This window comes from Acyrthosiphon pisum, chromosome X (assembly GCF_005508785.2).
Source record: "Acyrthosiphon pisum isolate AL4f chromosome X, pea_aphid_22Mar2018_4r6ur, whole genome shotgun sequence".
NCBI classification, from domain to species: domain Eukaryota; kingdom Metazoa; phylum Arthropoda; class Insecta; order Hemiptera; family Aphididae; genus Acyrthosiphon; species Acyrthosiphon pisum.
In genome coordinates this window covers 46353317-46363126 of record NC_042493.1, presented here as the reverse complement: position 1 = coordinate 46363126, position 9810 = coordinate 46353317, and positions in this window count along the sequence as shown.

The following is a 9810-nucleotide window of genomic DNA, read 5'->3' as shown; positions in this document are numbered from 1 at the left end:
CAATAATTTTAAATACTTTTAGATCATTTAGAGACTTATGCAGACGTAGATGATTTATTAGATAAAACCTCATTGAGTACCGATCTTTTTCCTTCCTGTTCCTACCAACTAACTGAAGCTCCTGTTACTTCTACCATTAATAGTGAGATTTAAAATTGATATGATATATAATACTAATTCCTACCAATTTTTAAAAAAAAAATAATAAAAAATCCAATCTTTTCCTTATACAGTGTTTCCTAAACCTAATCCAACAATCAATTCCAAAGTTTATGGTCAACAATCTTGTAGGTACAGTAAAACCTCGCTAAAACGGAACTTCGGTAAGACGGAAACCCCGGTATTACGGAATATTTGTTTGGTCCCGTTTCAAATTACATATAATTTTATCCCGCTAAAGACGGAAACCTCGTCAAGCCGGAAACGGACACATTTTTGTAATGAAAGTTGATGAAAACCCTTGCTAAGACGGAAATATAACACGATTTTCGTGTAATCGTGTTATTATTTTTGGATAATGCGACATGTCATCCTTACATTGAACTGTCTAACGTGAAAATTCATATGCTACCCCCAAACACCACTTCGGTTTCTTAACCGATGGACCAAGGAGTTATTTACACCTTTAAGTCGTACTATCGTAAATTTATGCTACAGTCGCTTGTGTGTAAAATTGATAGTTCTACTTCGGTTCACCAGCTTGCTACTTCGATAACTGTCTTAGACGCTGTAAATTGGATTTCTTTATCATGCAATAGTGTATTAGTGTAACGGGCCACCGTCAACAGTTGCAAAATAGGATGTATTTTGGAATGACCAAACCGAAGTAGTAATAAATTGAAGTTTATTTAATTCAGTAAAATAATATTATAATAATTTATAAGTTCACTTTAATTAAATTATAGTAAACGAGATGTGACTACGTATTTAGAAAATATGTCTATTCGAGTTAAGGCTGGCTGCTCGTTTGATGGACACTTGTCCATCGACGTATCTCATCGGGTAGTTCTATTAAATCCCTACTATGGCATTTTTAGTATAAAAATGGTATACGTGCCGCATACACTTGAGTTCATTTCGGAGGTCATTCAAATAATCATATTATTTTTGGATTACATTATTTTGTACAAAACCATACATTTTGTACTGCTCAGCGATTAGGTTTTCCTAGAATATTCATATCTATCATGGAATTATTATCACGTGTTCCGTAGCGCGTTGTGCGGTACCCCTGTATTATTGCTATTATATGTTCACCTATGCCGCCGCCGGGGTTACGCGATTTTTGTAGCAATTAGTTATATTTTAGTATTATTGATCCTATTAATGCATGCCACTAGCTGTCGTATTTAAATATATTAATTGATTACGTAGTCACAGCTCGTTACAATAGTTTGAAAAATGAATGAGTACAAAATTGTTTCCGTAAAGCTGGATTCTTGATTGATGGATCGGACGTGAATCCCAATAAGAATGCCCTGACTGTAATTCAAGATATCTTTGCTGCACTTGATTTTGACCAAAAACAATTTCTTCACATTGATGACCAACTTGAGACGCAGCAAACCCATGATTCGGCTATATCCATGGTTGAGAATGAAAGTGAAAAAGACGAAAACAACGACGAAAACCAATATGAAGAACCAGAAAATATGGTAAAAGATTACAAAACTGCTATCTGCTACCTCGAGGAACTACAAACATTTTCCCTCACAGTGTCTAATAGTGAGCTTTTGGGTTTGATTTCGAGAGCCAAGGAGTGTGTGGAACGCGACGCCTTACAAAATTAAAAGCAAAAATCAATAACCGACTTTTCAAAAAATATAATTATGTATTTATTAATGTATACTGGCTAAAAATAAATACATATATATGTAATAAATAAATATAGATGAATAAGTATAAATATAAAATTAAATTAAAAATATAAATTGTATGTATTATGTATCAACTGGTTTAAAATAAATATATATGTAATCTTTAATTTTGTTAAATTAAATGTTTTGAACCCCGTCAAGACGGAAAAATATCATGGTCCCATGCGATTCCGTCTTATCGAGGTTTTACTGTATTATGAGCTATATATTTTTTCCTAAAAATACTAATGTATTTGTATATTTTTTTTGTTTCTCATATTTAAGTACCATTGGTACAATATAATACTAGACAATTTCGTTGAATGTCAGTTAGTTAGTATGTTTAAATTTTTTTCATTCCTAAAGCAATTGCTCGAGAAAAAGGTAGTAAACGTACATCATCTGCAGCTCGATTGGATGAAGGTAATTTAATTGGTGGCAGATTGGCAGACTTGGGAGAAAGGAAATTGTTGGCAAAACAAAAATATTGGGACCAAAAACTGTCTCTTTTAGCTGAACAAAATAGCTATTTAAAGTCTATTAGAGATTGCCTTCTTGCATAGCACAATAACGAAGAAAGTAATAATAATTTTATATTTATTTATTTCCATTATTCATATACCAATACTAATTTTTACTAAATTGTATTAATCTTTTAATTGATTTACTTTTTCTAGCATAATGGTAATGGAGTTATTTTCTTGTAATCCTTCATTTTCTTTAAACTTTACTCTTTTTCTTAACTATACTACTTGATTTAATATTGTTTTTGTATCTACAACTTACAGATTTTATTTGTTTTTTTAAGTTTTATTTTATTATATATTATTCTTGTTTTTATTTTTATTGAAACTTTTTCATTCATATCATAAATATAGACATCAAATTGTTTCTAATATAATATTTCAAATTGAATTCTTCCTTTAAAATATTCTTCTTATATAATAATCTTCTTATCTGTTACTTCACAAAGATTGCACAATAATTATATCTATATGCAAACATTTGCGAATTTACGCAGAATTACTAAAGCTCGGAGGCCCAAGCCTAACGGATGGGATATTTAATCTTATATTTATGATATGGCGTAAAGAAGAAATTCCAACCGATTGGAGAACATCAGTTATCTGTCCAATATTTAAAAAAGGAGATCCCAAATGCATAGAAAATTATAGAGGTATATCTCTCCTAGATGTTGCCTACCGTGCAAAGGAATGTTACAAACATTCCATTTATATAAAATTAAAGCCTTAATACAAACATTACAATGGAATATTCCTTGTCTGTTACAAGAATAGTTCATAAACATATTAGAATATAATATTGAAAAAGTACGTTCCAGTAATAAACATTTTGTGTAGAAAAATAACATGACTTTGTTATGTTAACTAACTATTACGTGAATGTTTGGAAAATACATCTTATCTATTAATATATATTTTTAACTATTATGGATATTTTTGTTGTTATATTTTTGTATAATATCCATTTTAAACCGCGATAATTTACGAAGAACATAAACATCCGCGGCGTCCCTTGACCAGTAATCGCGCGCGGTATATCCAGTCAAGATGATGTAAGTTTGTGACTTAATATTGTGAGGTTATAAAATTAAATTCTTGTCTAGTAAGTTGTTGTCTTGTCAATCGAGACATCGAATCGTATACTTTCCTATTTGTGTTTAATACTTTAATAGTAATTGTGATTTACGCTTACCTCGTGGCTCGTGTACATATCCTATTGTATAGGTACTGTGACAGTATGCAGTGTGCCAGTGTATAGTTACTAATTACTATTAATTACTGTACTCATCAATTATCATGGCGAACTTCATTAAAAAGGTAAGAATAAAGTATTTCAATTTCAGTAATGTACCTAAAGTGTATGCTATGCAGCGGTGTATTGGTAAATATATTTATGGGTATACGCACTAACCCACTAATAAAATATGTATATTCCACCTAAAAAATTTTCTCGCTCCGCTCGAATTGTTTTTTCTCAGAAGTCGTTACACTACAATAATTAACTTAAACCCTTATAATATGTTTATATTATATTTTTTTTAATTTTAATTTTTTAATTATTATATTTTGTTTTTTTTTGTAATGTATTACTATATCTGTAAAATTAAAGGCCGTTAAAGTTAACATTAAGTATCTATATTCTATGTCAACTCGTCCGGTAAACGTTGTTATCATATTATAACATAAAATATTTTTTCAACCACTGACTAATCTTAGTCCGAGGTTTCAACATTGTGAATCACAATATTCAAAATAAAAATAATAAACAATTTTTAAATTAAATTAAATTTTCAGTATTTTTACTATTCATATTTTTATAAGAAATTAATAAATAAGTAAACCTCAACCAAAAAACACATAATGGATTATGAATTATAGAATTATTGAATATAATAATATTAAGTTATAACTATAACAGTGATCACTGATCACCAACGGAACCGGCTATTCTTCTTTGTCAAACGAATAAACGATACTACGATAAGTCATAAACTCGAATAGCAAGATTCAAGAACGAAAATACCCATTATTGCAGTAACAATAATTTATAAATAAATCTATAAATAAACATCAATAAGCCATTTAATTGGCCATAGCCTAATAAACACTTAATAACATCAGTGGTTACAAAAACACAACACCACAAGAAACACATTTGCCGCGCGTTATAAATTGCACGGAATGCATGATACAGTTTGAGAACCATGGGCTGAGCATTCATACTCCATATTACATATTATTTTAATAACATCTATTTTTCAAAATTTTATCAATAAACTGAACTTAAAATTCATTATTATATTATTGTAACAATTTTTCCTATGAATAATTGGTTTTAGAGTTATTTTAAGAGCGTATACCCGTAAAATGATATTTCACATTGGGTAGGTATACGCCAAAAATCGAAAATTTGTTGACGGGTATACGCCGTATACCCGCGTATCCGTACCAATACACCACTGATGCTATGTACCTATGATCTACCTAGTACAATAAGTAAAACTATTACCTAACGATAATTATTGTAAAATGATCAATGTTACAAGTATTTAACATATTATATTTATATTCAGATATGTTTAATATTGATGTTAGTAAATATGGCATTGCAGGGTCGTAACAGTATGAAATGGGTTGTTGTCAAGTTCATCGAAGGCAACGACTATAGTGTGATCCCAATTAATTGGTTGATAGAAACAGATTCAGACAATTTGTCTAGGTGTTCTGTAAAGTATTGTAAATGGCCTCCGAAAAGAGTTACTAGCGACGATTTAAAGTTGGCTGAAGATCCAGACGATTCATGGGCGATATACAAAGTTAGAGTACTTGATGGTAACAAAACTTATGGTAATGTTGTACAAAGATTATATTTAAATAATTTTAACTTAGTATTAGATAATAGGTATTCTATTATCTATTATTCTTTTTTTTTAAGTTACCTACCTCCTACTTATTTCTATTAATTCAATCTTATCTTTTAAATCTTGAAAAATTGAGAAAAAATCATGTGAAAAACTATTTTTCTGTAGGTGTAGTAACAAAATACTTCTTTATAAACTAACTATTATTCCATTTAATTAAAAAATATTCTTAGTGTTCAAGAACTGAAATCTTATTCATTTTTTTAAAATTCCTTTATAGTTTATAAAGATATTTAAGGTTCTGAAAAAATATTATTCAGTTGTAACTTTGTAAGTATAAGTAACTTGATGATGACCAACAGTTGAAACTAGTTCTTATATATTTATAACACTAAAATTCCCTACTCTTGGCATGGTTTTGTCTATTATTATTGTTTTTTCAATTTATATAATTTATATTTTTTAATATAAGATCACTAATCCAATTTTAAACCGCGTAAATGGGTGTCTTAAAATAATGTTCAAGTGCAGGGCACATTATCCACTTCCATCAAAGTGTGTCCTTTGGTAAAGATAATATTTTCTAACATTTAGAATTTAATAAATTTAAACAAGTTGTGTGAGTCATGAAATCAGAACTTTTAAACGTTTGACAAACCTGATTTCTACATAATTGTGTATAAATAATAGTTTAACTTATACAATTTTCATCCTTTAGGACAATTTGCTAAAGCTTGGCACAAGCATGTGCTAGAATCGACAGACGATGAGCAAATGTCTAATAAAAAACGAAAACAACATCATACTAATTTAAGTAGTGATGATTCATCCATTGAAGGTAAGCATTATTTAAAATAATAAGTACCAAGTACTTATTTGTAAAAAATGTATTAATTGTTATCACTTATTAGCTTCCAAATTTGCTTGTTGAATATATTTGTTTTCAATTAATATTGGTAGATTTCCAAAATAATTAATATAAACTGATAGAATAGGGTTCAATGAACAATCAATTATAAAATAAAAAAATGGTCAGAATATAAAATTTAACTTAAATCAAATTGAAAATGTTTATTTTCTAAAAATATGTTTCATTTTATATAAAAAAAAAAACATTTTAATACTCATTTTTATAGATATAGGTATTACCATTACCATTCCTAAATTACACATATAATTATTTTAAAACAATGTGTTGTATATTTTACCTTCTAATGTTCAAACTCAGTTTTTTTAATAGTTAAGGATATTATATATTTAGAATATTATAAGTATTAAATTTGATCTTGGATATAATCATTCTCTACCTAAGAATTATTATTATTATTTTTTTTTTTATTTAAAGATTTGTATGTACCTGATTTAATTTTCTTTGATAGATAATGGTTATAATATTGCACTTGCTGTAGCGAGTAGTATGATAAGTTGTTCTAAACCAATTAATGAATTACAAGAAATATCGTACATTAATCTGCAACCGTCTGATCCTCTAACATGTACAAATACTGATGAAAATAATTTAAATATTACCACAGTGAAAGATACTTTAATTCAAACATCAAACATTCTAACTTCAACTATTTCCGACTTACAGGTAATAAACTTATTGCTATTAATAAATTCACCATAATATAATTTATTTTAGATTTGTCTAATTTGTGTATAATAGGTGCCTTACATTGAAAATAACAACCAGAGTTTTTCCAATTCGCAGATGTTTATTCCTGCTAATGATAATGATTATTCACCTTTGCAACATTTAAATTTTGATCAACATCAAAATTTGCCAACCTCAAAAACTGATGCTGATTTAAGCCATTTATCTTTGCCAAGTACATCTGGAGGTAGGATAAAATGTCTAAATTATTAAATTACAACATTTATATTACCATGCTAACTAGTAGTTAATAGATACGTAGGTAGTTATTAGATACCTAGGTAGTTCATAGTTGATACTTACAAAGAGGTTTTTTTACAGTTTTCATTCTGTTTGTTTCAAAACATTAAGTTTATAAACTAAATGGATTTTAAGTAGGTATTAATTCTTTTGTATGTAAATTAACAATTGAAATCTTGAATTAAAACTTGTATATTAAATTTTTTTTTTGCTGAGAATGGTCATAACTCATAATATATGCCAAGTATTTATTATTATAATACCATACTACTATAGTTTTAATATATACATTAATATTAATTCTCTTTTAAGTTCTAATCTATATTAGAATTAAAATTGATTGTTGGGTACAAATATTGTTTTATTTTATTTTTGAGTTCAATAGAAATTTAGTATTAGATGCCTTATCAATTACTTCAATTTTCATTATATTTTATATTAGAAGAACTTCAAAGTATTTTAAAGAACATTCAAATTGAAATGATAACCACTCGTTTAACAAATGAACGCATATTAAGCCAAATAAATAGTTTGAAAAATGAAGTCGCAAAATTGACCCGCCATGTGTTACCTATAGGATTAGCTTTTTCAAATGATATGGAGGATAAAAAATTCTTAGACCAACTTCCATTTTCCAACTGGAAAAATGTTTTGGTTTGTGAAAGCTTACTGCAAACAAATAATGATGTGAAAGACAAATTTGTATGTTGACTGTATTAATTATTATTTAATAAGCATATAAATTTAAAAATAATTTTGAATAACTACTGTCTTGTAGAAACATATGCTAAGTGTAGTTGGTGGTGTAGATGCAAAAATCAGTATTAGACGCATTTTGAACAAAATATTTACAAATAAATTTGTTATCGAATGTTCATGGACAGGTAGAGCATTTGAAAAAGATTCGAAAAAATACAAAGTCCAAGATTTGCAAATTATTGTAGTGATGAGAAGTGAGTTAAGTATTTGTATGCTTACATAAAATACCGAATTGAAACAATGTTAATATATTTCATATCAGGTGTAATCAAAAATCAGTTTCCACAAAATTCAGATGCACAATTTGAATTAGACGTTCAAAGTTGGTTCAGAAAATCTAAAACAAGATATGATAGAGAAAATAAATAAAGATTGTCATTCAAGATACTTATAAATGAAAAAAGTTATAGTTGTATACAGTCATAAGCGAACCTTGCAATTATTTATTTACTTTTAATAAATACATGCACAGTATAATTTATCCTTGATAAGTGTGATTATTATTATTATTCAAGTTAGGAGCGTATCCAGACCAAGATAACGAGGGGAGGATTTAAAGGGCATACTCAATGGTGTCATTTAAAGGGGAGGCAAGGTGGGCATTTGCACCACTCTGATTTTAATAGCAACCCAATGGACTGGCACCCAGTGGTTTTTGATTAACCATTATTATAATATTATATTAGCGCCATAACATGACTTTTTTTATGGGAAAATATTATATTGTGTAGGTAATAAGAATTTACTGTCACAATGATAAATTTTTAATTAATAGTTGGAAATTGGAATATAATTATATTTAATACATGCCTGAACATTGGTATGTAGGTACTAGGTATGTATGTGTTTTATGAAGGAAAAGGAACATAATATAATAATATATTAATATGGTTGTTTCTTAAGTTACCTACTCGGCTGCTACTCATTAGGGTTGGTCAAAACTTTTGCCCCCTCTATTAAAACCTGACATGACACCACTTGGCATATATGATAAAGATAAAATTAAAAATATTAATTTTGATATAGATTAGTGCTTTTTAAAGTATTTATTTAGATACATACATATTATGTTGATTTTTGCAGTCTCGTACAGAACAATTAAATTAATTAAACAAATCCCTATATTTACATATGAAGTAATTACGTCAAAAACTTAAGTCTGTGACGGGAACGCGGAAGGGCGATCGTCCCAACTGCCCCCCTCTGGATCTGCCCTTGTTTTAGGTTCATCTTGTAGGAGGGTCAAAAATATTGGAAGCATTTCTATCCGCCAGTTTCAGAGGAGAACTAGAACTAAAATAGCACTGTGTAAGTAATATTATGTTATTTTTTTATTCAACATTAATTGATTCCAACATGATTATAATATAATATAATATTTTTTTTTTCATATTACCAATGAAACATTAGTGAGTACAATACCGGTTAAACTACCTTCCAATGAGCAAAAAAATAAAGAACAATTCAATGAACAAATTAATTTAGAAACATTAAACAATCAACCAGAAGAGCCAGTGTTTCCTATAATAGCACATGTTTGTGCGCCACACCGAAATGTCGTTATCGCGCCGCCGTCGACATACGGCGATTAAAAATCCTCGTGTAATCTCTGTTTTTTCCATATCATGTTCCACTATCATTGTTATTAATTAAGTCATTAACCTATATTACGACCACTTGTGGTCATATCGTTTTTGTTGTGTTGTTGTCGTCGCCATTGAGGCACGTACTTATATTCGTTTTTCTTGATACTTTTTTTTTTTCTCGCCATTACGGCAATTGTTAACATAGTCAATCTGTTCCTGTCCCGGTTGATTCGGCGCTACTGAGGCCCGAACCTCCGTCGTTGTAATACGGTATCGGTAAAATAAATCACACCTATAAAACTATACTGTGTTCTGTCATTCACGGTT